This window comes from Balaenoptera physalus, assembly GCF_965194825.1.
Source record: "Balaenoptera physalus genome assembly, chromosome: 8".
Taxonomy (NCBI): domain Eukaryota; kingdom Metazoa; phylum Chordata; class Mammalia; order Artiodactyla; family Balaenopteridae; genus Balaenoptera; species Balaenoptera physalus.
In genome coordinates, this window is record NC_138887.1 from 9,200,742 (window position 1) to 9,216,434 (window position 15,693).

A 15,693-nucleotide genomic window follows, 5' to 3' on the forward strand; every position below is an offset into this window, starting at 1 on the left:
GTTCTTCCCTCTTCCCAGAGGGCGGCCCTGTTGAAGCATTCTAAAAGTCACTCGAGTTCTAGCCAGATGAAGCAACCTCTGATCAGTTGGCATCTTCATATGCTATTAGCAGCCTTTATTTGCAACTATTTTCTACCCTTCCTTTAGGAAGACCACATTCTCCCGATTACCCACAATTTTTTTATTGTGGTAAAATACAATATCAAAGTTTACCATCTTAACCAGTTGTAAGTGTACAGTGGCATTAAGCACGTTCCCCACTGTTGTGTATCCATTACCACCATCCATCTCCATAGCTTTTTCATCTCCTAAAACTGACACTCTGTTCTCATCAAACAATAATTCCTCATCCCCTTCCCACCCACAATTTTACTTTCTGTCTCTGAATTTGACTACTCTAGGGACCCGATAGAAGTGGAATCATACAGTATTTGTTTGTGACTGGCTTATGTCCTGAAGTTTCATCCATGTTGCAGCTGGCATAATTTCCTTCCTTTTTAAGGTTGAATAATATTTCATTGTGTGTGTATACCACATTTTGTTTATCCATTCCTCTATCAATGGATGCCTCACAATTAACTTTTTTTAAAATTTTTATTTATTTGGCTGCACCGCGTCTTAGTTGTGGCATATGGCAACTTTGTTGTGCCGTGTGAGAACTTTAGTTGTGGCATGTGGGATCTAGTTCCCTGACCAGGAATCCAACCCGGCCTCCTGCATTGGGAGTGCAGAGCCTTAGTTACTGAACCACCAGGGAAGTCCCACAATTAACTTTTTTTTTTTTAAACAATTCTTCAGTTTTATTTATTTATTTATTTAATTTGGCTGCATTGGGTCTTTGTTGCTGAGCGGGAGCTTTCTCTAGTTCCGGCCAGCGGGGGCTCCTCTTGTTGCGGAGCACGGGCTCTAGGCACGTGGGCTTCAGTAGTTGTGGTATGCGGGCTCCGTAGTTGTGGCTTGTCCCACAATTAACTTTTAATATTGCTGAAATTTCTTCCCTCAAGGCTATCTGAACCCTGTGCTCTGTATCCTTTGAGAACCATTACTTCATTGAACAAATATGGCCGGCCTGCTGTGTGCCAGTCACTGATCTGTGCTCTGAATGCCCCAGTGACCACGTTTGAAAGTCCTCTCTGGCCCCACTAGAAGGGACAAAGAGAAGGAAATGACTCACCAGGTAACAATGTTTCCATCAGGGCAAGGGTTAGGAAGAAAAATAAAGCAAGACCGGAGGATGGGAATGCTGGGAAATGGGAGGGGGGAATTCTCTAGAGAGCTGGCCCAGAGAAGAGACAGCGTGAAGGGGGAGGCAGGCCCCATGGAACCTGACCCTCTTCTGCCTCCAAGAGGCTGTGAGTTTGGGGGAGTTGCAGGCACGTTCCTGGAAGAGGCCAGAAGTGGCCACACCAGGGTGCTGCATTTGAACTCTGCGGGCAGCTCTGTTACCTCCTCCCAGTGCCACTGGGAGATGCTGTTTGGTGCCCACTCCCATCTTTGATTATGTGAATTGTTAGAAGAGTCTCCCTTAGGGGACTTTGCTGGAGGTCCAGTGGTTAAGACTCCGCTCTTCTGGGACTTCCCTGTGGCGCAGTGGTTAGAATCTGCCTGACAACACAGGGGACATGGATTCGATCCCTGGGCCGGGAAGATCCGCGGAGCAACTAACCCCGTGCGCCACAACTACTGAGCCCGTGTGCCACAACTACTGAGCCCACGTGCCACAACGACTGAAGCCCGCACACCTAGAGCCCATGCTCCGCAACAAGAGAAGCCACTGCAATGAGAAGCCCACGCACCGCAACGAAGAGTAGCCCCTGCTGGCCGCAACTAGAGAAAGCCTGCATGTAGCAATGAAGACCCAACGCAGCCAAAAATAAATAATAAATAAATAAATAAATATAAAAGACTCTGCTCTTCCACTGCAGGGGCCGCAGGTTCAATCCCTGGTCAGGGAACTAAGATTCTGAAAGCCACGCAGCCAAAAAAAAAAGTCTCCCTTATTTACTGGAAAAAAATCTGCCTCCCTAAAATCTCCCTTCTACAACTGTATAAAATGAGAATCCTCATTTTGGTATTTGACAGCTCTTCAGGTATTAGAAGAAACTTACTCCCTTGGAATCTGCTGTTGGAAGACAAACACGCCCAGTTCTTTAAGTGTTAACAGCCACAGGATTTCCAGACCCCATTCGGATTGGCCACTCTCCTTCAAATGCACGACAGTTAGACAGTATCCTTTTAAAAGTGACACTGAGGGACTTCCCCCGTGGTCCAGTGGTCCCCTTCTAGTGCAGGGGACGCAGGTTAGAACCCTGGTCGGGGAACTAAGATCCCACATGCCATGGGGCAACTAAGCCGGCGCGCCACAACTACTGAGCCCAAGCACTCTGGAGCCCGCCCATTACAACTAGAGAGAGAAAAACCCACACGCCACAAGTAGAGAGAAGCCCACACACCACAACGAAGAGCCCACATGCTACAATGAAAGAGCCTGCATGCCGCAATGAAGGTCCCACATGCCGCAACTAAGACCTAATGCAGCCAAAAATAATTTTAAAAAGTAAAAATTAAAAAAATAAAAGTGACACAGAGAAGGGAACACAATATTCTACATGTGGCCCGCCTAGCACAGCATGGGGGCTTCTGTGGGCCTGCTCTTTCCTGCAGTGAATGTGGCCTAAACCTGAATTTGTTTTTTAACCAGGACCTTCAGTTATTATGAATGGCTCTTAAGCACAATAGTTTGACATGTTCTCGGCTTGCAAAACTAACTTTTAAAAGAAAAAACGGGCTTCCCTGGTGGCGCAGTCGTTGAGAATCTGCCTGCCAATGCAGGGGACACGGGTTCGAGCCCTGGTCTGGGAAGATCCCACATGCCGCGGAGCAACTAGGCCCACGAGCCACAATTACTGAGCCTGCGCGTCTGGAGCCTGTGCTCAGCAACAAGAGAGGCCGCGATAGTGAGAGGCCCGCGCACCGCGATGAAGAGTGGCCCCCACTTGCCGCAACTAGAGAAAGCCCTCGCACAGAAACGAGGAACCAACACAGCCAAAAATAAATTAATTAATTTAAAAAAAAAAGAAAAAGAAAAAACTGCTACTTTTTTTGCAACATATTCTAATTGTAGAGAATACAGAAAAATGTTCATAACAAATCAAAACCTTCCACCGTCCAAATGTTGAGAGAGAAATCCCTGTTATTTTGGTCTATTTTATCTCTGATGGTTCTCTCTGCATATCTGTGTGGTTTGGAGATTATAGCCTTTATGTGGTTTTGCATCCTTATTTATTCACTCTATTAACAAACATTTCCCTTCTTATTATCATTATCTGTGATCCTCATAAAATAAACGCCGCAAAGATTTATATAAAAGGATGTTTGCTGTGGCATTATCTATGATATTGAAAAATTAGACACAAGCTGTATTCATTCATTCAACAAACTTTTGTTGAGCTTCTATTTGCCAGACACTGTTCTCATTGCTGGAAATGTGGCAGCTAGAAAAACAGACAAAAATCCCACTGTTGTGGAGCGTTCATTAGTAAGCCAACAGTTCAATTCTCCTAGGTGATAGTTTAGTAAAACACCCCCATAGGCTGGAATTTATGCAGCACCCAAAATCACATTTTTGAAATATTTAAAGGTATGAGAGGGACTTCCCTGGTGGTCCGGGGGTTAAGACTCCACACTTCCACTGCAGGGGGCATGGGTTCTATCCCTGGTCGGGGAACTAAGATCCCACATGCCGTGGGATCGTGGCCAAAGAAGAAAGAAAGAAAGAAAAGAAAAGAAAAACAGGATACAAAGTTGTATGATGCTAGCTGATAAAAAACATTTATGGAGCAGAGAGTCTTCCACAAGCCACTAATCATTATGAGTAGAGAAAGGTACCTTTACAATAAAGACATGGATCAGACACTACGTTAACCAAGTCAGCATCACCAAGTGTGGGACCAGCTGACATCCTATGCCCTTGGTGCGATGCTCAGTGTTGACACGGAAAACTGCATTTGGAAGTTCCAGCCAGAAAGGTTCAACCTGAATCGAATCATGAGAAAACCACTGGTCTAGTCCGTACAGGGGTCAGCCTCCAGAACTGACCTGGACTCTTAAGAAATGTCAGGTCTGGAGAAATGGTCTAGGTCAGAGGATGTTGTTGAACCCAAGTTCTTGTGCCCAACGCACAGTGAGGCGGAACAAACCGAAAAGTCAGAGTTTGGAGCAGAGCAAAGTTTATTGCAAAAAACATGCAAGGTGAGTTTTTCTAGGCAAAATTTGGGGGGGGGGGGAGGGCTGCAGGGTGTGTGACTTTCTTCTGATTGGTTAGTGGTGAGGTAGCAGGGTGGTGTTCCAGGAATCTGAAACATCAGCCTTCTGGTTCCAACCAGTCTGGGGTCTATGTACTTGTGCTCAGCCTGAAGTTACCATCCTCCACCAGGGTGTGGGTCCGAGCTCCTGTAGAAGAAGTCAGAGATCTGTTTCAGATTGCTAGGCACATCCCCCCTCCCTCCACCCCAGGAGGAGTCGGGACTCTGCCCCATGGCTTCACTAGTTTTTCTTGACTGCCTTTCCTTTGTTTCTGCATTCATTCACTCCCGTAATTAGTAACTGTTTGAATCTGCCCTTTGGAACTCAGGGAAGGTCTAGGAGGCTGAAGCCTTTTTCCTATAAATAAGAAACGGGGGACATGCAAAGGCTTTTGTACCCTAGAGGGCCCCACAGGGTCCTGCTCTATTTCAAGGACACCAGAAAGACCAAGAAGTAAATGCAGTGCCATGATCCTTGACTGGACCCTGGATGGAGGAAAAAGACATTATTGGGGGGCTTCCCTGGTGGCGCAGTGGTTAAGAATCCACCTGCCAATGCAGGGGACGTGGGTTCGAGCCCTGGTCCGGGAAGATCCCACATGCCGCGGAGCAGCTAAGCCCGTGCGCCACAACTACTGAAGCTGTGCTCTAAACCCCACGAGCCACAACTACTGGAGCCCGCGCGCCTAGAGCCCGTGCTCCACGACAAGAGAAGCCACTGCAACGAGAAGCCTGAGCACCGCAACGAAGAGTAGCCCCTGCTCGCTGCAACTAGAGAAAGCCCGTGCGCAGCAATGAAGGCCCAACGCAGCCAAAAATAAATAAATAAATAAATTTTTAAAAAGAGAGAAAAAGGTAAAAAAAAAAAAAAGACATTATTGGGACACTTAGGGAAATTTGAATAAGGGCCAGAGATGAGATAATAGCGTTGAATGGATGCTGCATTGTGGGCTTGGAAAATGCCTTTCTTCTTAGGAGACTGTCAAGGAGTATTTAAGGTGAAGGGTCATGAGGTCAGCAACTAAAGCTCACATGATTAAACCAAAACAACTAAGTGTGTGTAGATAGAAATAAAGGAATGTGGCGAAGCGTTAGCTGGGAAATCTACAAAAAGTATTTTTAAAGGCATTAAGAAATGATAGGAAGGAATAAGCCAAATTGTGAGTAAGGATGGATGCATTATTTGTAGATTTGGTAAAAACTATTTAAAATTCTTTAAAATACTCTTGATGACTGCCTACTTTATTTGATAGGTGCTTCATGATTTTCCTTATAGGCAATAGGAAACTGAAACCAATCAAGCAGGGTAGAGCACCAATATCCTGTTTTGAGAGTTCTGACTCATCCGGTGAGGGGGGACCACAGCCAGGAGCTACTGTCAGACTCTCCACGTAAACAGATAGGTTAGGGCATCCCAGAGAAAGAGAACCAGGCATGGCTTTCTTGACATAAGAGAAGACGATTTTGGCTTAAGCCATTTTGTGATCTAAGCCAGACCAGAATGCTTGGTCTTGAACAGGTCTCAGTAATTAAAAATCTTAAGGATAGTGAGGGAGTGTAGGGACAAGGGAGAAGCAATCAAGAAACAACAGTTCAGTGATGAAAAACAGTCCTAGTTCCTCCTCAAGGAATATATATGTGGGGCTACATCCCACAGGCAGGCCTACAAGGCCTGCACCTGCTCAGATTCAAGACCTGAGAAACAGCCCGGAGTCAGCCACAGAGACAGCAATGGTTTAATGGATGGGGGAGCTTACAGTTCTAAAGCAAGGTCCCGGAAAGACTCCCCCCCGGGCGTGCTGGACTTGGCGGAAGTCGACGCTCTGGAGGTGGGCGGGGGCGGGGGAGGTTGCCAGTTACAGGGGGAATTGATGAGTCAGATTGGCTCATCGGTTACCAGGGAAACCAGCAGAGGGGCACGCCCCTCACCGCCCCTTTGATAAGAACAATCATTAGCAGAGGCTTGGAGCAAGTAGGAAGGTCAGTTCTGTGAGCAGCATGTAAGTGAAGCAGGCACTGGTCGAGCTGGGGATGGACAGAGAGCAAGAGAACGGCCACCTTGAGTGGCCTGACCGTACACAGTTTCTCCCCGAAGAGCAAAACTGGGGAAGTTTGAAGCTAAGAGCACATGCATGTTCGTGTAGCGGCTTGGGCAGTGGACAGAGTCCAAACTTTATTTGATTGAAGTCACGAGGCTCAGAAGACGTCACCATCATCATTAACCTTAGGTTCCTGTTGATCTAGTGGTTGAGCACCTGAGGGGGAATTAAATTCTGCAAAATGGCTCAAGAAAGTGCTTCAGGCCAGTCTTTACCAAAGAAGCAGAACTGGGAGTCTGGATAACAGGTGATTTGTTATCTTTGCTATTGTTACTTCTCTTGCCTGATAACAGTTTGATCTTTTTTTTCCCTTAAGATCATTATTACTGAGAACTGTTTAAGGGCAAGCTCTGTGGCCAGGCTTAGATCACAAAATGGCTAAAGTAAAAAATTGCTTCTCTTATGTCAAGAATGCCATGCCTGGCTCTTTTTCTAAAAATTTTAAATGTATTTATTTATTTATTTTTGGCTGCATTGGGTCCTCGTTGCTGTGTGCGGGCTTTCTCTAGCTGCGGCGAGCGGGGGCTACTCTTCGTTGTGCTGCACAGGCTTCTCATTGCGGTGGCTTCTCTTGTTGCGGAGCACGGGCTCTAGGCGTGCGGGCTTCAGTAGTTGTGGCTCGCGGGCTCAGTAGTTGTGGCTCACGGGGTCAGTAGTTGTGGCTCGCGGGCTCTAGAGCACAGGCTCAGTAGTTGTGGCGCATGGGCTTAGTTGCTCCGCGGCATGTGGGATCTTCCTGGACCAGGGCTCGAACCCGTGTCCCCTGCATTGGCAGGCGGATTCTTAACCACTGCGCCACCAGGGAAGTCCAATGCCTGGTTCTTTTTCTCCAGGACCCCCTACCTCATCTGCTTATCATACCCCCTTCTTTTTTTTTTTTAAATAATCTTTTTTCAATTTTTTTTAATTAATTAATTTATTTTTATATATGGCTGTGTTGGGTCTTCGTTTCTGTGCGAGGGCTTCTCTAGTTGTGGCAAGTGGGGTCCACTCTTCATCGCGGTGCGTGGGCCTCTCACCATCGCGGCCTCTCTTGTTGCGGAGCACAGGCTCCAGACGCGCAGGCTCAGCAATTGCGGCTCACGAGCCCGGTTGCTCCGTGGCATGTGGGATCTCCCCAGACCAGGGCTCGAACCCGTGTGCCCTGCACTGGCAGGCAGATTCTCAACCACTGCGCCACCAGGGAAGCCCCGTACCCCCTTCTTGTCCTTGGGTGTAGCTCCATGCAGTGGGCGGAATGGTGGCCCCCAAAGACATGTCCACATCCTAGTCCCTGTGAATATCACCTCATATGGCAATAGGTGTAAGTTGTGAGAGGAGTATATCCTGCATTAGCCAGGTGGTCTCTGAAAGCATCAGAGAGAGGCCGGGGAGTTTAGAGACAGAGACACAGACAGCAATGTGACCACAGAGCCGAAACTGGAGTCACGAGGCCACCAACCTGGAAGCTGAAAATCCTGCCTTAGAGCCTCCAGAGGTAGTGCAGCCCTGCCAACACCTTGCTTTCAGACTTTGGCTTCCAGACTGTGAGACACTGAGTTCCTGTTTTTCTCCGCCCTGGTTTGTGGTACAGTAAGTCCCCTACATACGAATGAGTTGTGTTCCAAGAGCACGTTTGTTAAGTCCAATCTGTTCGTAAGTCCAAGAAAGTTAGCCTAGGTACCCAACTAACACAATCGGCTATACGGTACTGTACTGTAATAGGTTCATAATACTTTTCACACAAATTATATGTACATAAAAAACAAACACAACAAATAAATCATTTTTAATCTTACAGTACAGTACTTTGAAAAGTACAGTAATACAGTAGAACAGCTGGCATACCAGGGCTGGCATGCACGTTCACATCTTTGAAAGTTCACAACTTGAAGGTTCATATGTAGGGGACTTACTGTAATTTGTTACAGCAGCCACTAGAAACTCATGTGCTCCTGCGGTGCTCTGGTTCTCGAGGACTCAAAGGTCTCCTTTCCTGCAAAAGGTCCATCAGTGCCTCCCACCTAAAACTGGTGAGCAGACCATTGTTCCGGGACTGCTCATCTCCCTGGAGCCACCTCCCCTTTCTCCAGACTGGCTGTTCCTCCCCTCTCCTCCCCAGACACCCTGACTCAGCCTGTGCTTGTCAAGGGCAGTCCTGACCGACTCTAGTCACAGTAGCACCTTCCCCGCCCAGAGACAGCCAGCCCCAGGCTCAGTCCTGGGAGCAACTTCTTCCCCACTCATTCCCCAGCGGTAGTAAAAATATCAGTGGAGGCCATGTGGGATTAGCAAGATTCTCATACCCCTCCCAGCCAGGGAGGTAAAAGTGGAAGCCTAGTGGGGAACAGGAACTCTCAATCCACCCAGCAATAATAAGGAGACCTCTCTCATAGGGTGTCAATGGAGAACCAGTGGGGAACACCTACCTTGCAATAATAAGGAGATACTCTCCCATCTCTGGCTGAAGTGATATAAGAAGAAGACATTTTAAATAAAAGATTTAAATAAGATCCAAAGTCTCATAACATAATCTCAAAAGGTCTAGTTTTCAATAAAAAATCACTTGTCCTACCAAGACTCAGGAAGATATCAAACTACATTTAAGAAGACAATCGACACAGGCTTCCCTGGTGGCTCAGTGGATAAGAATCTGCATGCCAATGCAGGGGACACGGGTTAGATCCCTGGGCCAGGAAGATCCCACATGTCATGGAGCAACTAAGCCCGTACGCCACAACTACTGAGCCCACGTGCCACAACTACTGAAGCCTGTGCACCTAGAGTCCGTGCACCGCAACTAAGTGTAGCCCCTGCTCGCCACAAGTAGAGAAAGCCCACTTGCAGCAACAAAGACCCAATGCAACCAAAAATAAATGAATAAATAAATAAAGAAGACAATCAACAGATGCTAATAGCAAGATGACAGAGATGTTAGAATTATCTGACAAAGATTTAAAGTATCCATTGTAAAAATGCTTTAACAAGAAATTATGAACATTCTTGAAACAAATTTGAAAAATAGAAAGCCCCAACAAGTAAATAGAAGATGTAAAGAAGAACCCAGTGGAAAATTTAGAAGTAAAAAACATAATAACTGAAATTTTAAAACTCAATGGATGGGACTTCCCTGGTGGTCCAGTGGTAAAGAATCCGCCTTACAATGCAGGGGACACAGGTTCGATCCCTGGTCAGGGAACTAAGATCCCACATGCCGCGGGGCAACAAAGCCCACGTGCCACAGCTACTGAGCTTGCATGCCTCAACTAGAGAGCCCGTGTGCCACAAACTACAGAGCCCACGTGCTCTGGAACCTGGGCGCCCCAACTAGAGAAGAGAAAACCCGCACGCCACAACTAGAGAGAAGCCTGTGCACTCCAAAGAAAGATCCTGCATGCCTCAAGGAAGATCCTGTGTGCTGCAACTAAGACCCGATGCAGCCAAAAATAAATAAAAATAAATTAATAAATAATAAATAAATCTTAAAAAAAAAAAAACCTCAATGGATAAGCTTAATGGTGAATGGAGAGGACAGAGGATCAGGGAGCCAAAAGGGAGAACAATAGAAATTACCCAATCTGAACAACAGAGAGGAAATTGACTGAAAAAAAATAAACAGAACCTCAGGGAATATAACAAAAGATCTGGGCCTTCCCTGATGGTGCAGTGGTTAAGAATCTGCCTGCCAAAGCAGGGGACACGGGTTTGAGCCCTAGTCCGGGAAGATCCCACATGCTGCAGAGCAACTAAGCCCGTGCGCCACAACTACTGAGCCTGTGCTCTAGAGCCCACGTTCCACAACTACTGAAGCCTGTGCTCTAGAGCCTGTGCTCCGCAACAAGAGAAGCCACCACAATGAGAAGCCCGTGCACCACAATGAAGAGTAGCCCCCACTCGCCGCAACTAGAGAAAGCCAACACGTAGCAGCAAAGACCCAAAGCAGCCAAAAATAAAAAAAAAAAAAAAAAAAAAAGATCTAACATTCGTTTTCATGAGTCCTGGAAGAAGAGGAGAAAGAGGGCAGCTGAAAAAGTAGTCAAAGAGATAATGGCTAAAAACACCCCAAATATAATGAAAGTCATAAATCTACAGATTCAAGAAAGTGAGCAAATCCCAAAGTGAATAAACCCCAAGAAATGAATGTCAAGACACATCATAAGCAAACTTCTTTTTTGTTTTTTATGGCCATGCTGCACAGCTTGTGGGATCTCAGTTCCCTGACCAGGGATTGAACCTGGGCCATGGCTGTGAGAGCACCAAATCCTAACCACTAGACCACCAGGGAACTCCCATAAGCAAACTTCTAAAAACTAAAGACAAAAATTGTTCAAAGTGGCAAGGCAATTAATATGAGAGAGGATTTCTTATCAGAAACCATGGAGACTAGAAGGAAGTGGCACAACATTTTTCAAGTACTGAAAGAAAAGAACTGTTAACTCAGAATTCTATATCTAGCAAAAATGTCCTTTAGGAATTAAGAGGCAGTCAATACGTTCTCAGATGTAGGAGAACTAAGAGAATTTATCACCAATAGACCTACCCTAAAAGAACAGCTAAAAGAAGTTCTCTAATCAGAAAGGAAATGATAAAGACATCTAAGAACACCAGGAAGGAAAAAATAACACAGAAAGCCAAAAATGTTGTTAAATAAAATAGAATTTCTTTCTCCTCTTGAGTCTTCTAAAGTATTTTTGGTGGTTGAAGCAAAACTGATAACACTGTCTGATGTGGTTCTAAATGTATGTAGAGGAAATATTTAAGATAAATATATTATAAATGGAGAGGGTAAAGGGATGTAAAGGAAGGTACATTTTTCTACACGTCACATGAACTGATAAAATGATGACACCAGTAGATTGTGATAATTTATGTATATATAATGTGATACCCAGAGCAACCACTAAAAAAGCTATACCATAGATAAATACCAATGGTAAAAAAACACCATGGATTTAAAAAATGAAATTATAAAAAAAGTTTTTAACCCACAGGAGGGCAGGGGAAAACTTAAGCTCTAACTTAGTAACAATTACATTAAATGTAAATGGTCTAAATATACCAATTAAAATATGGAGATTGGAGGAGTGGATTAAAAAATACACGACCCGACCATATGCTATCTACAAGAAACTCACTTAAAAAATAACTTGTAAGCAGATTGAAAGTAAAAGAATGGAAGACATACATATAAATTCAAATATTAATCAAAGAAAAGCAGGAGTGGCTATATTATTATCAGATAAAGCAGACTTTAGAGCAAAGAAAATGACCAGAGCCAGAGAGACACATTATATAATGAAAAAAGGGTCAATCCACAAGGAAAACATAGCAATCCTAAGTGTGCATGCACCAAACAACAGAGCTGCAAAATATGTGAATAAAAAACTGATAAGATTGAAAGAAGAATAGACAAATCCATCATTATAGTTGGAGACTTTATCATCTCTCTCAAGAGTTGATTGAAAAATAGACAGAAAATCAGCAAGGATACAGAAGGACTCAACAACACCATCAACCAACAGGATCTAATGAACATTTATAGAACACTTCACCCAACAAAAACAGAATGCACATTTTCTTCAAGTGCCCATGGAACACATACCAAGATAGACCATATCATCGGCCATAAAACAAATTTCAACAAATTTAGCAGTACTGAAATCATACAGAGGGAATTTCTCTAACCACAATGGAATCAAACTAATCAATAACAGAAAGATAACATGGAATGACACATTTCTAAATAATCCATGGCTTAAAGAGAAAGTTTTTTAAAAAATTAATTAACTAATTTATTTATTTGGCTGCATCGGGTCTTAGTTGTGCATGTGGGATTTTCGTTGTGGTGCATGGGCTCTTCATTGTGGCACAGAGGCTTTTCTAGTTGTGGCGCATGGGCTCCAGAATGCACAGGCTCAGTAGTTGTGGCATGCGGGCTCTCTAGTTATGGCACATGGGCTCTAGAGCACATGGGCTCAGTAGTTGCAGCACGTGGGCTTAGTTGCTCCATGGCATGTGGGATCTTAGTTCCCTGACCAGGGATCGAACCCACATCCCCTGCATTGGAAGGCGAATTCTTAACCACTGGACCACCAGGGAAGTCCCGAAAGAGAAAGTCTTGGGACTTCCCTGGTGGCCCAGTGGTTAAGACTCCATGCTCCCGGGACTTGTTATGCAGTAGGACCTTGTTGTTTATCCATTCTATATATAAAACTTACATCTGCTAACCTCAACCTCCCACTCCATCCCTCCCCCAACCCCTTCCCCCTTGGCAACCACCAGTCTGTTCTCTATGTCCATGATTCTGTTTCTGTTGCATAGATAGGTTCATTTGTGTCATACTGTAGATTCCACGTGTAAGTGATATCATATGATATTTGTTTTTCCCTGTCTGACTTACTTCACTTAGTATGATAATCTCTAGGTCCATCCATGTTGCTGCAAATGACATTATTTCATTCTTTTTATGGCTGAGTAATATTCCATTGTATATATGTATCACACCTTCTTTATCCATTCATCTGCCGATGGACATTTAGGTTGTTTCCACATCTTGGCTATTGTGAATACTGCTTCTATGAACATAAGTATACATGTATGTTTTTGAATTATAGTCTGGATATATGCCCAGGAGTGGGATTGCTGGATCATAAGGTAATACTATTTTTAGTTTTCTGATGAACCTCCATACTGTTTTCCACAGTGGCTGCACCAGCTTACATTAAGGGAGATTTAAAAATACACCAAACTCAATGAAAATGGAAATACAACATATCAAAATTTGTGAGCCACAGCTAAAGCAGTGCTGAGAAGGAAATTTACAGAAGTAAATGCATATACTTCAATAAAAAATAATGGGGCTTCCCTGATGGTGCAGTGGTTGAGAATCTGCCTGCCAATACAGGGGACACGGGTTCGAGCCCTGGTCTGGGAAGATCCCACATGCCGCAGAGCAACTGGGCCCGTGAGCCACAATTACTGAGCCTGCGCGTCTGGAGCCTGTGCTCTGCAACAAGAGAGGCCGCGATAGTGAGAGGTCCGCGCACCGCGATGAAGAGTGGCCCCCGCTCGCCACAACTAGAGAAAGCCCTGGCACAGAAACGAAGACCCAACACAGCCAAAAATAAATAAATAAATTAATTAATTAAAAAAAAAATGAAATTTTTAAAAAGCAAATGCATACATGAGAGAAGAAAAAAATTCTCAAACCAATAATCTATACTCCCACTTCAAGAACCTAGAAAAAGAAGGGCAAAATAAACCCAAAGCAAGTATCAATAGAAGGAATTAAAATTTAAAGATAAGACTAGAAATCAATGAACCTGAAAACAGAAAAACAATAGAGAAAATCAATGAAACTAAAATATGGTTCCTTGAAAAGATCAATAACATTGACAAACCTCTAGCAAGACTGAAAGAAAAGAAAGAGAGAAGAAACGAATTACCAATATCGGGACTGGAATAAGGGAAATCACTACAGGCTCTGCAGGCATCAAAAGGAAAATAAGGAAATATTATGAACAACTCCACACACATAAGTTTGACAACTTAGAAAAAATAAACAATTCCTTGAAAATCACAATCTACCATAATTCATCCAATATGAAATAGTTATTTTAATAGGCCTATAATTATCAAATAAATTGAATTCATAATTTAAAAACTCTCGAAAAATAAGTGTCCAGGCCAAGACGGTTTAACTGGACATATCTACTAAACATCTGAAGAAAAATTAACACCAGTTCTACATAAATACTTCCGGAAAACAAAAGAGGAAACACATCCCAATTCATTTTCTGAATCCAGTATTACCCTGATACCAAAGTAGACAAAAGATGGTACAAAAAAAGAAAACTACAGACCAATATCCCTCATGAATATAGATATAAAATCCTTAACAAAATATTATCAGATAGAATTCAGCAGTATATAAAAAACAATTATATACCCTGACAAAGTGGGGTTTGTTCCAGGAATCCAAGGCTTGTTCAATGTCCAAAAATCAGTATAACAGACTAATGAAGAAAAAAAATCATATGGTTGTATCAGTTGATGCAGATGAAGCATTTGACAAAATTCAACACCTATTTATGGCAAAAACTCCCAGAAAAATAGTAATATGGGGGGACTTCCTTTACTTGTTAAAGAGTATCTGCAAACAACTTACAGCTAACGTTATACTTGATGATGAAAGACCGAATGCTTTCTCCCTAAGACTGGGAAGAAAGCAAGGATGTCTTCTCTCACTGCTCTTGTTCAACATAGTGATGTAAGTTCTAGTCAGTGAAATAAGGCAAGAGAAGGGAATAAAGGGCATATAGATTGGAAAGGAACAAATAAAACTGTCCCTATTGGGAGTGGCTAAAGCCTGTTCTTAAGGCTGAACTTCTGGAATCGGGGGAGTGGAGGGAAATCAACAGGGAAATCAGAACCTCCAGTCTTGAGATGGAGAAAGCCCCAGCACAGAGGAAAGCGGGGGTGTGTGTGGGAATTCCCTGGCGGTCCAGCGGTTAGGACTCTGCGCTTTCACTGCCAAGGCATGGGTTCTATTCCTGGTCAGGGAGCTAAGATCCGACAAACCACAGGCCAGAAAAAAACCCCAGACAAACAGAGAAAGAAAGAGCTCGACCCCAGAGCCTCCCTTAGGTGGCCACACCTGACCTGGTGTCTGTGGCTCAGCAGACTTTTCTGTTCCGGTGTTCCCTAGAAGGCGGGGCAGAGGGGGTGCAGGGAACGGACACTGGGGTGCTGTGTGTCCAGGCCAAGGGCTGCCAATGGCAGGGAGATCCTGGGCTGGGGTCCAGCTCTGGGCTGGGGAGACAGGGCCTTTGCCCACCCACTTAACTCTAGCATATGGGGGAGGTGGGGTGGGAGAGGGCACAAGGGTTAGGGAGGCCATCCCAGCCCCTCCCAAACCCAGGCACACATGGGTTAATTGAAGCTGGGGGTGGGAGGGAGGAGGGGCAAAGGGAGGCCTTGCGGGGAAGGGGAGGCCTTAGAGAAGGGTGAGACCCCGGTTGAAGATGGTCAAGAGGTACAAACTTCCTGTTATAAAATAAATAATTCATGGAGATGTACAGCATGGTGACTATAGTTAATAATGCTGTATTGCATATTTGAAAGCTGCTGAGAGAGATCTTAAATGTTCTCATCACAAGAAAAAAAAATTGAAATGTGTTGACATATGTGAACTAGACTTATTGTAGTGACCATTTCACAATATATACAAATATCGAATCATCATGCCGTCGTTAATTTTATTGGATTATAGTTGATTCACAATGCTGTGTTAGTTTCAGGTGTACAGCAAA

The 15,693-nt window shown here is 44.2% G+C and overlaps 1 long non-coding RNA gene across 1 annotated transcript in view; it reads left to right on the forward strand.

Annotated features, from left to right (window-relative positions):
• The window catches only part of LOC309665371, a 19,896-nt gene extending 6,663 nt beyond the window's left edge, over positions 1-13,233 (forward strand). Inside the window, exons 2-3 of the long non-coding RNA XR_014266362.1 lie at positions 2,702-6,650; positions 13,086-13,233. This is a non-coding gene — a long non-coding RNA (uncharacterized lncRNA). The remainder of the gene's footprint in view (positions 1-2,701; positions 6,651-13,085) is intronic.
• The last annotated feature ends 2,460 nt before the right edge of the window (positions 13,234-15,693 follow it).